The following is a 15,077-nucleotide window of genomic DNA, read 5'->3' as shown; positions in this document are numbered from 1 at the left end:
ATTATGTCCGTTCAGACAATAAAACTATATTTAATTAATTTTTCCTTATTTGTTAAGTTTTTTTGTTTATTAGGTAGTTGGTTAAAATTTGTAGAAAAAAATAAAGTTATATCTTTTACATAGAGAAAGGACGCTTATCTATAGCTATTTTATCAAATTACACTGTTACACTGTACTTATCTATAATTTTTTTTAAACATGTTAAATAAGATAAATGTATTAAAGCTTTTAAAAAATCACCGAAATTAGCTTTTTTGTGAGGATAAAAAGTTTAAAAAAACTTTGATATTGCAATATACAATGTAATCATAAGTAATCTAAAGTAATCATAATTACTTATAAAAAAAGTAATCTAATGTAATCGATTGCATATAAAATATGGTGTAACTGTAATGTAATCGATTACAGTTTATTAGCAAAGTAATCGATCCAATCACTGCAACAATACATGTACATAGTATGATTTTTGTCATCTTATATCGAGGAACCAACATGTTAATTTTTTTTTTGTAAAAATAAAAACTCAACTGTTTTGCAAACGATAGCTGCATATTTGAGCCGGATTTATATTAATTTCGCAGAAGCAGATCGGAATAAGTTATGACATAAAGAGTAATCATTATAATCGTGATCATGTCCATTGACCATAATGACGACGATGAAAGCATATCATATAATGACGTTTGGACATCATATAACGAAGTTAATCGAACCATATGATATAAGATTACAAGCTAATACTATAGCAACACACCCACATCATATACAGATGTTTGCACATAATATAAGGGAAAATGCACATCATACTACTATATTAATTAGCACATCATATAATATTTGCACATCATATTAAGATCTCTGCACATCATATAAGTACATTTGCATATCATATATCAAGTACATTTGTACAACAAATAAGTATATTTGCAAATCAACATAAGGATATTTGCACATCATATAAGAATGTTTGCACATCATATAAGAATGTTTGCACATCATACAAAGATGTTTGCACATCATATAAAGATGTTTGCACATCATATAAGGATACTTGCACAATATATACTGATATTTGCACATATCTGTAAATTAATTGATTGGTGTCTAAATGAACATGAAAACGGTGCATTTATTTATTGTTTACTGAGTTCTGGTTGTCTATTACAGATAGAGAGTTGTGTATTAAATTTTTCGAAGTGAAGATTTACTAATGTTTAATATAAAGGTTTATACAATTCCTATAATGACAAGTGCATATCATATAAAGGTAAATGCACATCATATAACGAAAATTGTCATAACAAGACAGACACTAATAAGCATGCTATTTTGATTGTACCAAAGATTCTTTATTGTATGATTAAGTTAATGTTCAAATGGTCTACATCAATCAACTTACCACGTATATGTTGAGGAATAACTGCATCCTGAATATCTAAAAACAAATTTTAAATTTGTAAATTTATTGCATTCAAGATTCATATTTTGCAGGTTCTACATGGCAATATATTTAACAAGTTTTCTGTTGTAATCATGTCTTATCGTTTTTGTTCACATTTTCTAATTTTTTTATGATCAATTTTCATATTACTCTACTCATGTGGTATTTTAAGTTATCTACGTTGATATCCGTAGATATGTATACTTTAACACCCGGAGACGAAGCCAAAGAGGTACAGGGTATTGAAGGGTAATGTTTGTTACATAGGGTGTTAGTGACCTAATATGATATATACGGTGTCAGTAAATTCCATATGGGATGAGAACGAAGCTCGAACCCCATATGGAATTTACTGACCCCGTATATATCATATTAGGTCACTATCACACTATGTAACGAATTTATTTTGCGACAAATAATATCTTTATGTGTTGAATTTAAACTACAGTTGTCTCATTTGCTATCATAACACATCTTCTTGTTTCTATATTGAAGTGTTCAAGTGTTCAATTTTAAGAACCTTCTTCAATTGGTCTGCACTAAGAAACAAATGTAAACAATACTTATTTATAACAATAACCGTGATATTCCAATATTTATCAGTACGTTCAATACTTTTAAATTATCAAACAGTGCCAAAGTCGTAACTCCATTACTAATCGTGTATTTAAATAATCCCCGCCTCCCTTCTAACCTAATATGGAATATACATGGTCTCCACGCTGACGCTATTAATCAATCATATTCCTAGAAATGTATAGGAGGTAGATGATGAAATATCCATATCTACGGAAATGAACATAGATAACGAATTTATCTCCGGTGTTAGTCCAGGTCTGACGATTTTTTTTTACAGAAAAGCAATGTGTTTTCATATTTAAAAAACTAATTGATAGTTGGGAATTTTACTAATTTTAACGGGTTGTATGGATCTTAATTTAGCAGAACATAAAGGTACTCCTATATAAGACGTTTTAAATGCACAGACAGAAACACTTGAACGGGTCGACTTCGGCGCTAAATATAGTGAGAGTTACATCATAGCCTATGTGACATGAACTTAGGTCGTGCATTAACCGATAAAGTACAAGGTGACTATGTTGATCGCATCTATCCCATGCATTGGAGATAAAGGATACTACAGATACAGTTAAGTCGGCTTCATATCTTGACTTACATCTAGAAATTGACAATGAGGGTCGGTTGAAGACAAAACTTTACGACAAAACAGATGATTTCAGCTTTCCAATTGTGAACTTTCCATTTCTAAGTAGCAACATTCCAGCAGCACCTGCATACGGGGTATATATCTCCCAATTGATACGATATTCCCGTGCTTGCATTTCCTATCATGATTTTCTTGATAGAGGGTTACTGCTCACAAGGAAGCTATTAAACGAAGAGTTCCAAAAGGTGAAGTTGAAATCATCCCTTCGTAAATTTTACGGACGCCATCACGAGTTGGTTGACCGTTATGGAATAACCGTTTCACAAATGATATCGGATATGTTCCTTACGTCGTAACTACAATCCCCTTCCCTTTCATGAATTTGACCTACCGAATTAGACTATTTACCGGATTTGTAATCACATAAGCAACACGACGGGTGCCTGAGATCACTCCTAGTTTTTAGTGGGGTTCGTGTTGTTTATTCTTTAGTTTTCTATGTTGTGTCATGTGTACTATTGTTTTTCTGTTTTTCTGTTTGTCTTTTTCATTTTTAGCCATGGCGTTGTCAGTTTGTTTTAGATTTACGAGTTTGACTGTCCCTTAGGTATCTTTCGTCCCTCTTTTACAACAATATACTAAACCGGGAACAAGCTGCACAAAATGAATGACGTCCTGAGCCTACGCCATTTTTGTTACTAAGAAAAACAAGGATAAACACATCTATGGGTTCCAAACTCAATGATCATTGGTTGTTATCATATGATGTGTTTCACAAATGTCCTTTCATAACTGAGTTATAAGCAGTATTTAAAAAAATAATCAAAGTCTTTCTATTGTATTTTTTGTTTTCATACATATGTATTTATTGTAAACTACAAATATGTCTTAAGGTTTCACAGATCTGCAAAAACTATACAGTTTTAAAGGGAAAGAATCCTAAAAGTCCCTTGATTTCACAAATTTAATGGTATATTCATGAATACTCCCTCACCAAAAGATTTATAAATATTGATAAAGCTAAATGCATGCGTGCAGGGTGATATCCTTCAAGTAATTTCTTATAATTATCAAGGTCTTGATACAAAGATGAATTAAACATTAAAAATCAGTGGAAGGGAGAATGCCTTTTAAATTCATTTACATCCAATCAGAGGGGTGTGGGGATCTTTTTTAATTAAAACTTTGATCTTCAAATTTATAAAGTTAAAAAAAAATGAGGGTGGAAATCTTCTTGGGTTGGACATTACAATTGGGAAACAAAGAATTACCTTAGTAAATATTTATGGACCAAATGAAGACACTCCTATCAAAAGGTGGCCGGCATTATTGAGGAATTTGATAACAAATCTTGTATTCTTTGTGGTGATTTTAACCTCATTCAAAGTTTTAATCTGCCACTCATAATTATGTTAATATCAACAACCAAAAGTCTAGAGAAAAAGTATTACAGCTAATGGAGGAATTTAATCTAGTTTCAAGTTGATCCATTTAGAGAACTATACCCCAATTTGAAAATATTTACTTGGAGGAGAAAAGAACCTTTAAACAATCTCGTTTAGACTTTTTGTAAGTGATGCTAAAATTGATAATAATTACAGGTCTGATCATTCACCTGTGATCTTTTCTTTGAAGATTAATGAGTTTATAAAAGGCAGAGGCCTTTGGAAGTTTAATAATTCCCTCTTCATAATACTGACTTTGTTAAAAAGATAAAAAAAAAAACTCATAAGTATAGTGAAAGAACAAATGCCGTCAAGATATATAGAGATGAAAATTTACAAAATATTGAGAACTCTGAAATGGAATTTACTGTTGATGACCAGTTATTTTCGAAACTCTACTCACAGAAATACGCGGTAAAACTATTTCTTATGCCTCTTATAACAAAAAAGGCGAGTATAAAATTGAAAATGAGATTATTTCAAAATTAAAACAATTAGAAGAAAATGCTCGAACAGTAGAAAAGATTGATCAGAAAAAAGCAGAACTTAAAATGTATAGACAAAAGAAGGTCGTGAATCCGTTATATCCTGGGTTAAAACCGTCTGTAACAATATAACAGCTGCGGTGACACAAAACTGTTGTCTGTCAGGCTGTAGACAGAGAGGTCCTTTATCCCCTTATATTTTCTTGCTATGTGCAGAAATACTAGGCATTTTGGTAAGAAATAGTAAGGAGATAAAGGGTATTACTATAGATGATACATAATGTGTATTTTCTCAATATGCAGATGATACATCATTGAAATTAGATGGCTCGCCAGAATCGCTCGATGCATCTCTTCCTGTTCTCCAATTGTATGCTGAAATCTCGGGACTTGAGATTAATATAGAAAATCAAGTGTTTTTTGGATAGGTAGCAAAAAACATAGCCAGGACCAAAGGAGTAGGTCCGGTAAGAGCCGATATTGGCCTCAAATTTCAGGTTCATCTAACGAAAGATTTTGGACACTTTATAAACACTCAGGTGTCTATTTCAATTGATTCAATTCAAAAATGAAAGTGGCCGCATCCGTGTTCATCCTAAAACTTTATATATAATATATATTTTCATCAAACACAACTTACATGTCAATATTATGAATGAACACGAATGCTGCGCCACTTTCATTAAAGATTTAAAATGTAACTAAAATGCTAAAATTGTGAAGATTTCAGTCATTTAGCACGACTTAATAATGCTAGTACCAGAGATAGATGCATTGTATTGTCAAAAACAGCCCATATTTATGTAGCACAAACATTCTACTTTCCAATAAATAGATAGAATGAATATTACATTTTCACAATTGTGTAATTCTACTATATTTTGGGGCCAAAAAGGCGTCTTACTGAACCTACTCCTTTGTGTAAAGTGGGGATTGAAATGGGGCTCCAGTACATTTAAGGGGGCTCCTGGGTATAAATGATTTTTTTTTCCGAATATAGGATTTCGATATATTTTTTCATAAATGAACTTTATCATATACTTAAAAGAAAAATGAAATAAAAAAATGGGGTCACCGTTCATTTAAGCTAAAATCTGCCTCTGGAAGAAGTATACATTTTTGTTAATGTCCTTTTTTTCTGTTGAACTAATAGGAGAAAAAGAGGAAATATCGAAATAAAAAAATAACCTAATATAAGAAATTGCTTAAATTTTACAATTATTTAGTTTATGTACAGCTTATTTGAAAACAATAATAAAAAATATAGGTCACCAATGAGTTAAAAAAACATTTCAAATTTAAGGCCAAACAATGGCATTTTTGCACCAAAGGGAGATAATTTGAAGCTTTTTCAATTTTTAAAGTCATCTGGGGCCAAACAAAATCATTTTTTGGGGTTGTTTTTTGTACCATATCATAAAGTAACAACTAATAGTGTAATAAATAAAATTTGTAATGAAAATATAAAGGTTTAATTTTTTGCTAAAATTTTTGTACCCACGAGCCACCTTAAGGTAAAATATATGCTTGGAATGACGTTTCCAGTCGACCTAGATAGAATGATTAATTTAAATTATAGGCCAGTTTTATATATTATAGACAACACTTTGAAAAAATGATCAAAACAGTATCTCGCCCTCTTTGAAAAGATTACCATTTTAAAAACTTTGGTCATAGCTTAATTAAATCATCAGTTTCTGTCTATCTCTAGTCCAGATGAGAATATGTTACGTAATTTAACAAATAAAATGTATCCTCTTATCTGGGATTATAAACCAGATAAGATCAATCGAGATCTTTTATGTCAAGATTATTATAAGGGTGGTTTAAAAATGCTAAATTTAAAAGCATTTATACAGGGACTAAAACTTACATGGGTAAGACGTCTGTATAATTCGAATTCAAAGTGGGTGAGATAAGTATCTATTGTGGAGCAAATAAATTTGATTGAAATAAGTTATATTGGGCATATTAAAAGGTCATCAAATAAATTTTGGCAAGAGGTTTTTGATGCTTGGAAAACCCTTAATCAAATTAGAAAAACAAGATGTATTGATGAAATTCTATCGTATTCTTTATGGGAGGTAGAAACTTTAAAATTGGTGGTTCAAGAGTCTAATATAAAAACTGGGCAAACGCGGAATTTGGACAATGCAAGATTTGTTAGATGACGAGGGAAAAGTTATGCCATTTCAAAATTTCCAACAATTATATAAATTTAGGCCAAATATTTTACATTATTATGAAATAGCACACTCGCTTAATGAGTAGTTTAACACGATCAATATTAAAGTAGAGTAGAAAAAAAAATCATGCAGTACTACCTTTTAACATAATTATCTTTTTTGAATAAAAAAAAAAGGCTCAAAGGAAATGTACGGAGTATTGAATAAAAAATATGTTACATTTACTGCAAAGGAAAAATGGGTGAACCATCTTAATATGACTGGTATTAACTGGGAAAAAATACACACTTCGTGTACAAAATATACTAAAAGCACTAAGCTTTGCTGGTTCCAATATAGAATTATCCATAGAATTTTGGAAACTAATTCACTACTTTACAAGATGAAAATAAATAGTATCAACATATGTACATTTCGTAAAGAAGGACCAGAGACCATAGCACATTTATTTTGGAGCTATCCGATGGTCGCCAGTCTCTGGCATGCTCTAAACACCTGGATTTTTTTAAATGACAAATATTGAACTGCCTTACTGAAAAAAAATAAGAATGTCGAAAATATGTCGAGAAATTTCAAGACAGTATTCAAATGTCAAGTATTTGTCAAGAAATTTTAAGACCATATTCAGAATGTCGAGAATATGACGAATAAATTTCATACAAATTTGATATAAATGAGAATTTGTCAAGAAAAATTAAGGCACAAATCATACTTTTTGAGAATGTCGAGTAAAAGTTCATGAAAATCAAGTAAAAAACTGGTCTTTTCAGACTTTTTGACTTTTGTAGCGTATGGATGAAGGATCACATACACATTACCATATTATTTTGTTACAAAAAAATTACAGATAAACAACTGAATGTTTGACGCACAATGGTGTACATGGGATTATAAATTAAAGAGATCATGAATTGTGCTATTTTAATGTTACTTAATATTATTTTACATTAATTTAATTTTTCAAAACGGGCAAATAAGGGGTTCTTTACCTGAACGCAATTTTTTGATTTGATGTATTTCAAATTTTCGTGTGATTTGCCTTTTTTTTAAACTATGTGTGCGTGTAGAGTACTAAGATGTACGTCTGATATCTTTAATTATTTTGAACAATCATTATGTTCAATGCCACTGCTGGTAGGCGTTTCGTGACGGTCCCAGTAGTCAGCACTTATATATTTACTTCAAAATTGTATTGAAATGTTTAAATAGTTTACTGTTTATATATCACTAAAGCTATTCAGAAACAAAAGTTTAAACAATCCCATGATTATCATAAGTAAAGAAACATGTACATCCCCCTATAATTAATAAAAGATGATAACGCATTAAAATTCGAATTGAAATGCTTTACTGGTTTTTAGCTTGAACTATGGGATTGAAAGTGAAAACATTAATTGGTACAAAACACTATAAAGCAATAACGATGACGCTTGCAAACAAGAATATACAAGAACAACATATGATTTAATATAACGTTTCTTATCAAGCTCTATAAACTCAATACCTTTAATTTTCAGCTGTATTTTCTTGGAAAATTTTCCAACTTGCATACAATATTCTCCACTATCACCTGATTTAACGTTCTTTATTGTAAGGTGGTATTTTGTGCCTTGATTGGAAATTGTACAATTTTCTTTTAATGATTTTTCTTTTCCATCTTTCATCCAATTTACAGATTGGTCCTTATAGCGTATTTTACAGGTCAAAGTCGCATCTTCTCCTTCTATGCACTCAATATTGGAAGGGCCTTCAAGAAAATAATCTGTAAAAAAAACCAAAAATTACAAATGTTTGGTTAATCTTTATACCAACTTCATGTTAATAGATGAACATATTACTCCCAATGGTATCACAAGCAAATTAGTCAGCACTTTTTATAGTGACATGACTTATCATTGATATGGTCATTGCTTGTTACTTATTTGTTAATAAAATGCTGATTTCTTTGCAACAGTTAAGTGGTTTACCCGATATTTTCAAATTCTAACACAAGTACTCAATAAGAATGTATTTTTATAAAGTTATGTCTTTTGTCATGATTTAACGTTTCATACATTTCACTTAAAAACTGTTGTTTATTAAACAATTTTGGTGATTATTATTCAAGACACGTAAATATGCAATTTGAAAGGATTATCAACTGTTGTATATCATATCAATACTGTTTTTTCGTTATAAGTATTGAAAATGACTTATTAGTAAATGATTTTGTGTTAATCACAAAAGATTACTAGGAATTTTGACAGAAAGTGTACAGTTTTCATGAATTATTTTATTGCAGTTACAAAGAATAGAGGCATTTAGGCCCTTATTTTGCCCATATTTACTGCAAATGTTAAAGTTATCATACACATTCTTATATTTGTCCGACCTAGACAATGGTACAAGCCGAAAAAAAATCAATAAAAATCACATTGAATGAGTTACCATGGCAACAAACTATGACTTATTTTGCATATGTTATATAAATTCTTGTTTTTCCTTGTTTTTCATCAAACTTGTAGTAAATTATAGACTTGAAAAGTTTGTGCGTACCCAAGAAACAACTTTATATTTGGTGAGATTAGGTCAATAGGTAAAACAAAGCTTCTCTTAAACTATTTTGTTACTTCGAGGATACGCACGATGTTTCCACAATGGTAACAACGACGGAATACTGCATACATTCTGTATTTTTCATTTTTTTGTGAAAACAATACATATTATGACGCAATTATGACGTTATCAGATAAAAATGTTATTTTTTTATTCATATTTCTTGACCCTGTGCTTTTTAAACATTATGTGCCAATTTGAGATAGATGTCAACTGTTTGTTTTTCTGGGGCCAAAATCTTTATGTCCGTACTCCTTTAAGTGTGACATAAATCGTTAGACCTTGTTCTCTTTCAGTTATCTGATATTTTGTAATCCTTCAAGTCGACGTAACAGGCTTATTGCAGATTTTATTCTCAACCAAGTACTTATTCAAACAAATCCTAAAAATTATGCCCTGAAAAAGATGCCATGCATTCACAAAAAGTTATTTGATATATTAAAAGGTAATATTAAATTCAACTTTATAAGCGGACACATTTTAACTTAATCAACAGAAAAATCAAAACAAATGAACTATTCTTGTGTTATTGCTGAGGAGGAGATACTGACGCATTGAAATCAAAATCAAGCGCCAAGTATGTGATTGGATTCTTATAAATACATTTGTTGATACAAATCAATATAAGTTCAAAACAAAAAACAAAAAACATATGCAAACAAACATTTCAGAGAACATCATCTTATACATACCTTTAATTTCCAGCTGTAGTTTGCGGGAAAAGTTTCCTACTTTTACACAATATTCCCCACTGTCATCTGATTTAGCATGCTTGATTCTAAGGATGTGTTTTGTGCCGTCATTGGACTGTTCACAATTATCGTCTAGTTCAACAGCATTGCCGTCTTTAAACCATTCCACAGGTAGACTTGTAGGGCTTACTTTACAGGTTAATATTGCATCTTCTCCTTCTATGTACTCAACATTGGAAGGGTCTTCCAGAAAACAATCTGTTTAGATAAATTATCATAAAAAATAGAGAGCATATTTGATTTTTTCATGAGTTACAGCGTATTTGATTTTAAAGTAAGACGTTTTGGTGGCACTGGAAAATTAAGTTTTTCGATATCACAAACTAGTCAAAACATTAACTTTTTTTTATCATCGGTACTAGGACATCATCCGTAATTAGAAATTAACATGCAAACATATACGTGAAGGTATTTTATTTGTAATCTTTTAGCATAATATTATTGATAAGCTTAAAAATGTTGCCATTCATGAAAGCTAACCATATCTTTAAACAGACTTAGTAAAATGGGATCAAGTTATAGTATATTGTGTTCAATTCATAGAGAATAATACATGGCAAAATCCGTATCATATGTCGTATCATCCCGAGACATCAATATCAGCCCGAGGGCCTTTAGGCCCGAGGGATGATATTGGTCGAGGGTGATACGGCATGTGATACGGATTTTGCCATGTATTATACGCTTTATCATATATTTCAACAGAAGAGTATTATAGTATATGAACTGTTTTCTTATCCATAGCACTAGGTTACCTGCAGTTCTGCTTTTGTCTTGTTTCAAAGCTTTAAAATAACTGCTCAATTATTTATACGAAGCACCTATGTTACCTTACAATCTGTTGATTTGAAAATATTTTGTTTATTATTGTATATATTGAAGTGTTTTGTATTTTTTATAGTTGCATTGAGTGTGCCAAAAAATATGTTGTAAAAACTTTATGTTCGTGACGTCACATACCAAACAATGACGTCATTCCAAAAATTTACCTATTTTTAGAAAAAAAAATCTTAAGCAAAAAAAACCCCTAAAAACTGACTTATTATAAGTTAAAAAAAAAAAAAAAAAAAAGGTATTCGATACGGGTTTTACCATGCGATACGGGGTATGCGATACGGGTTAGCCATGCGATACGGGGTATGCGATACAGGGTAGGTGATACAGACTGGAAAAAAGAATCTTTATTAGATATACAAAATAGCTGTATTTTGTACTAAATATATGATAAATTAAAAAACAGCATATTTTGGTATAAATATTGACTCACTCATAGAATCTCTCCATCATAGACAAACAAATTTATTCTAAAGCCATGATATGATATGGGTTATATTCCTCTCATCTAAATTATTATAGATCATTTGATAATATTAATAGATAATTTGCATTTATCTATGACTGTATAAAACTAAGCCCTTGACGGAACGGATTTGGCTTGATTTTCAAATGATGAAGAAATAATCGTTCAATAATTTTTTAATGAGTTCTTGATCTTGCATGTCAATTTCTGCTATAACTTTTTTTTTGTGTAATAGGACTCATACAAATTGCATACAAAAGGCTATCAATAAAGCAACAATTTATCGTTTTTAAGGTAAATCATAATAAATACATAATAACATATTGAATTTAGAATTAAGATGCTTCGATGGTTCCTAGCTTAAATTATGTGTATGACAAAGTTCTTTAACACATTGGTTGGTGCAAACGATATTGGTACAAAACAATATTGGTACAAAACTATAACACTTACAAACTTAAATAATATATAACGACATCACATTTAATATTCAGTTTTTTAACAACCGCAAATACCTTTAATTTTCAGCTGTAGTTTTCGGGAAAAGTTTCCTACTTTCACACAATATTCTCCACTGTCATCTGATTTAGCATGCTTGATACTAAGGATGTGTTTTGTGCCTTTATTAGACTGTTCACAATTATCGTCCAGTTCAACAGCATTGCCGTCTTTAAACCATTTCACAGGTAGACTTGTAGGGCTGACTTTACAGGTTAATATAACATCTGCTCCTTCTATGTACTCAACATTGGAAGGGTCTTCCAGAAAACAATCTGTTTAGATAAATTATCATAAAAATAGAGAACGTGTTTGATTCATGCGTGTGTGTAACAGCGTATTGATTTACAAAGTAAGGCTTTTTGGTTTCAATGGAAACTTAAAACACTAGGGTTTTCAATATCACAAACTAGTCAAAACATTAACTATTTTTTTATTATCGGTACCAGGACATCATCCGAAATTAGAAATTAACATGCAAACATCTTATACGTGAAGGTATTTGATTTGTTATCTTTCAAAATAATAATATTGACAACTTAAAAATGTCACCATTCAACATAAAAGCTAACCTTACCTTTAAACAGATTTATCAAGATGGAATCAAGTTATAGTATAGTGTGGTCAATTTATTAAAGAAAGCATATTTTGGTGTTAATATTAGTAGGTAAGTAAGGAAGAACATTTTATTTATAGTCGGGCATGATATGTTAAATTCAACAGGGTAAACATGGTCTCTGCATCCAAGACAAAGAAATTTATTCTAAAACCATGATATCATATGGGTTATGTTCGTCTCATCTAATTTATGAAAGATCATTTGATAATAATCATAGATAATTTGCCTTCCTCTATGATTGTATAGAACTAAGCCCTTAACGGGAGGGATTTGGCTTGTTTTCCGTATGATGAAGACATAATTGTTCAATGATTTTTAAGTGAGTTCTTGATCTTGCATGTCAATTACTACTTTTATTTTATTTTTCTATGTAAACGGACTCAAACAAATTGCATAAAAGAGTTTATCAATAAAGCAACAAATTATTGTTTTTAATGGAAATCATAATAAGGAGAAACTAACATATTGAATTCAGAATTAAGATGCTTCGATGGGTACTAGCTTAAATGATGTGTTTGAAAAAGTTCCATTACCACATTGGTTGGTGCAAAGCAATATTGGTACAAAACAATATTGATACAACACGATAACACTTACAAACCTAAATAATATATAACGACATCACATTTAATATTAAGTTTTTTAACAACCTCAAATACCTTTAATTTTCAGCTGTAGTTTTCGGGAAAAGTTTCCTACTTTCACACAATATTCTCCACTGTCATCTGATTTAGCATGCTTGATACTAAGGATGTGTTTTGTGCCTTTATTAGACTGTTCACAATTATCGTCTAGTTCAACAGCATTGCCGTCTTTAAACCATTTCACAGGTAGACTTGTAGGACTGACTTTACAGGTTAATATTACATCTGCTCCTTCTATGTACTCAACATTGGAAGAGTCTTCCAGAAAACAATCTGTTTAGATAAATTATCATAAAAATAGAGAACGTGTTTGATTCATGCGTGTGTGTAACAGCGTATTGATTTAAAAAGTAAGGCTTTTTGGTTTCAATGGAAACTTAAAACACTAGGGTTTTCGATATTACAAACTAGTCAAAACATTAACATTTTTAAATTATCGGTACCTGGACATCATCCGAAAAAAAGAAATTAACAAGCAAACATCTTATACGTGAAGGTATTTTATTTGTTATCTTTCAAAATAACATTATTGACCAGCTTAAAAATGTCACCATTCAACTTGAAAGCTAACCTTACCTATAAACAGACTTATCAATATGAGATCAAGTTATAGTATATTGTGGTCAATTTATTAAAGAAAACATAGTTTGGTATACATATTGACTCACGCATAGGGTCACTGCATCCAAGACAAAGAAATTTATTCTAAAGCCATGATATGATATGGGTTATATTCTTCTCATGTGATTTATTATAGATCATTTGATATTAATCATAGATAATTTGCATTTATCTAAGATTGTATAAAAATCCTCAACGGAACTGATTTGGCTTTATTTGCATATGATGAAGACATAATCGATGACTAATTTTTATTACTACTATAACTATATTTGTCTGTGTACTCGGACTCAAACATATTACATACAAGAGGCTATCAATAAAGCAACAAATTATCGTGTTTAAGGGGAATCATAATAAACACATAATAACATATTGAATTCAGTATTAAGATGCTTCGATGGTTACAAGCTTAAATTATGTGTATGACAAAGTTCTTTACCACATTGGTTGTTGTAAAACAATATTGGTACAAAACAATATTTGTACAAAACGATAACACTCACAAACTTATATAATAAATAACGACATTCATCTTAAAATTAGGTTTTTTAACAACCTAAAATACCTTGAATTTTCAGCTGTAGTTTTCGGGAAAAGTTTCCTACTTTCACAAAATATTCTCCACTGTCATCTGATTCAGCATTCTTAATACTAAGGATGTGTTTTGTGCCTTCATTAGACTGTTCACAATTATCGTCTAGTTTAACAGCAATGCCATCTTTAAACCATTTCACAGGTAGACTTGTAGGCCTGACTTTACAGATTAATATTGCATCTTCTCCTTCTATGTACTCAACATTGGAAGGGTCTTCCAGAAAACAATCTGTTTAGATAAATTATCATATAAAATAGAGAACATGTTTGATTCATTCATGTGATACAGCGTATTTGATTTGAAAGTAAGACGTTTTGGTTTCACTGAAAAATTAAAACAAGAGGCTTTTCAACTTGACAAACCAGTCAAAACATTAACGTGTTTTTACTATCTGTACTAGGGCATCATCCATAATTAGAAATTAACATGCAAACTTCTTATACGTGAAGGTTTTTTATTTGTTTTCTTTTGACATAATATTATTGACAATCTTAAAAATGTCACCATTCAACATGAAAGCTTACTATTTCTTTAAACAGACTTAGTAAAATGGAATCAAGTTATAGTTTATTGTGGTCAATTCATTAAAGAAAGCATATTTTTGTATAAATATTGACCACTCATAGGATCTCTTCATTGAAGACAAAGAATTTGTTTCTCAAACCATAATATAATATAGGTTATTTTCTTCTCATGTAAATAATTATAGATCATTTGATAATAAT

The 15,077-nt window shown here is 30.4% G+C and overlaps 1 protein-coding gene across 2 annotated transcripts in view; it reads left to right on the top strand.

Annotated features, from left to right (window-relative positions):
* The window catches only part of LOC134681246 (acyl-CoA dehydrogenase family member 11-like), a 533,340-nt gene that overhangs the window by 257,649 nt on the left and 260,614 nt on the right, over positions 1 to 15,077 (top strand). The window lies entirely within an intron of this gene.

This window comes from Mytilus trossulus, chromosome 8, assembly GCF_036588685.1.
Source record: "Mytilus trossulus isolate FHL-02 chromosome 8, PNRI_Mtr1.1.1.hap1, whole genome shotgun sequence".
Classification (NCBI taxonomy): domain Eukaryota; kingdom Metazoa; phylum Mollusca; class Bivalvia; order Mytilida; family Mytilidae; genus Mytilus; species Mytilus trossulus.
This window is presented reverse-complemented; position numbering and strand designations above follow the sequence as displayed.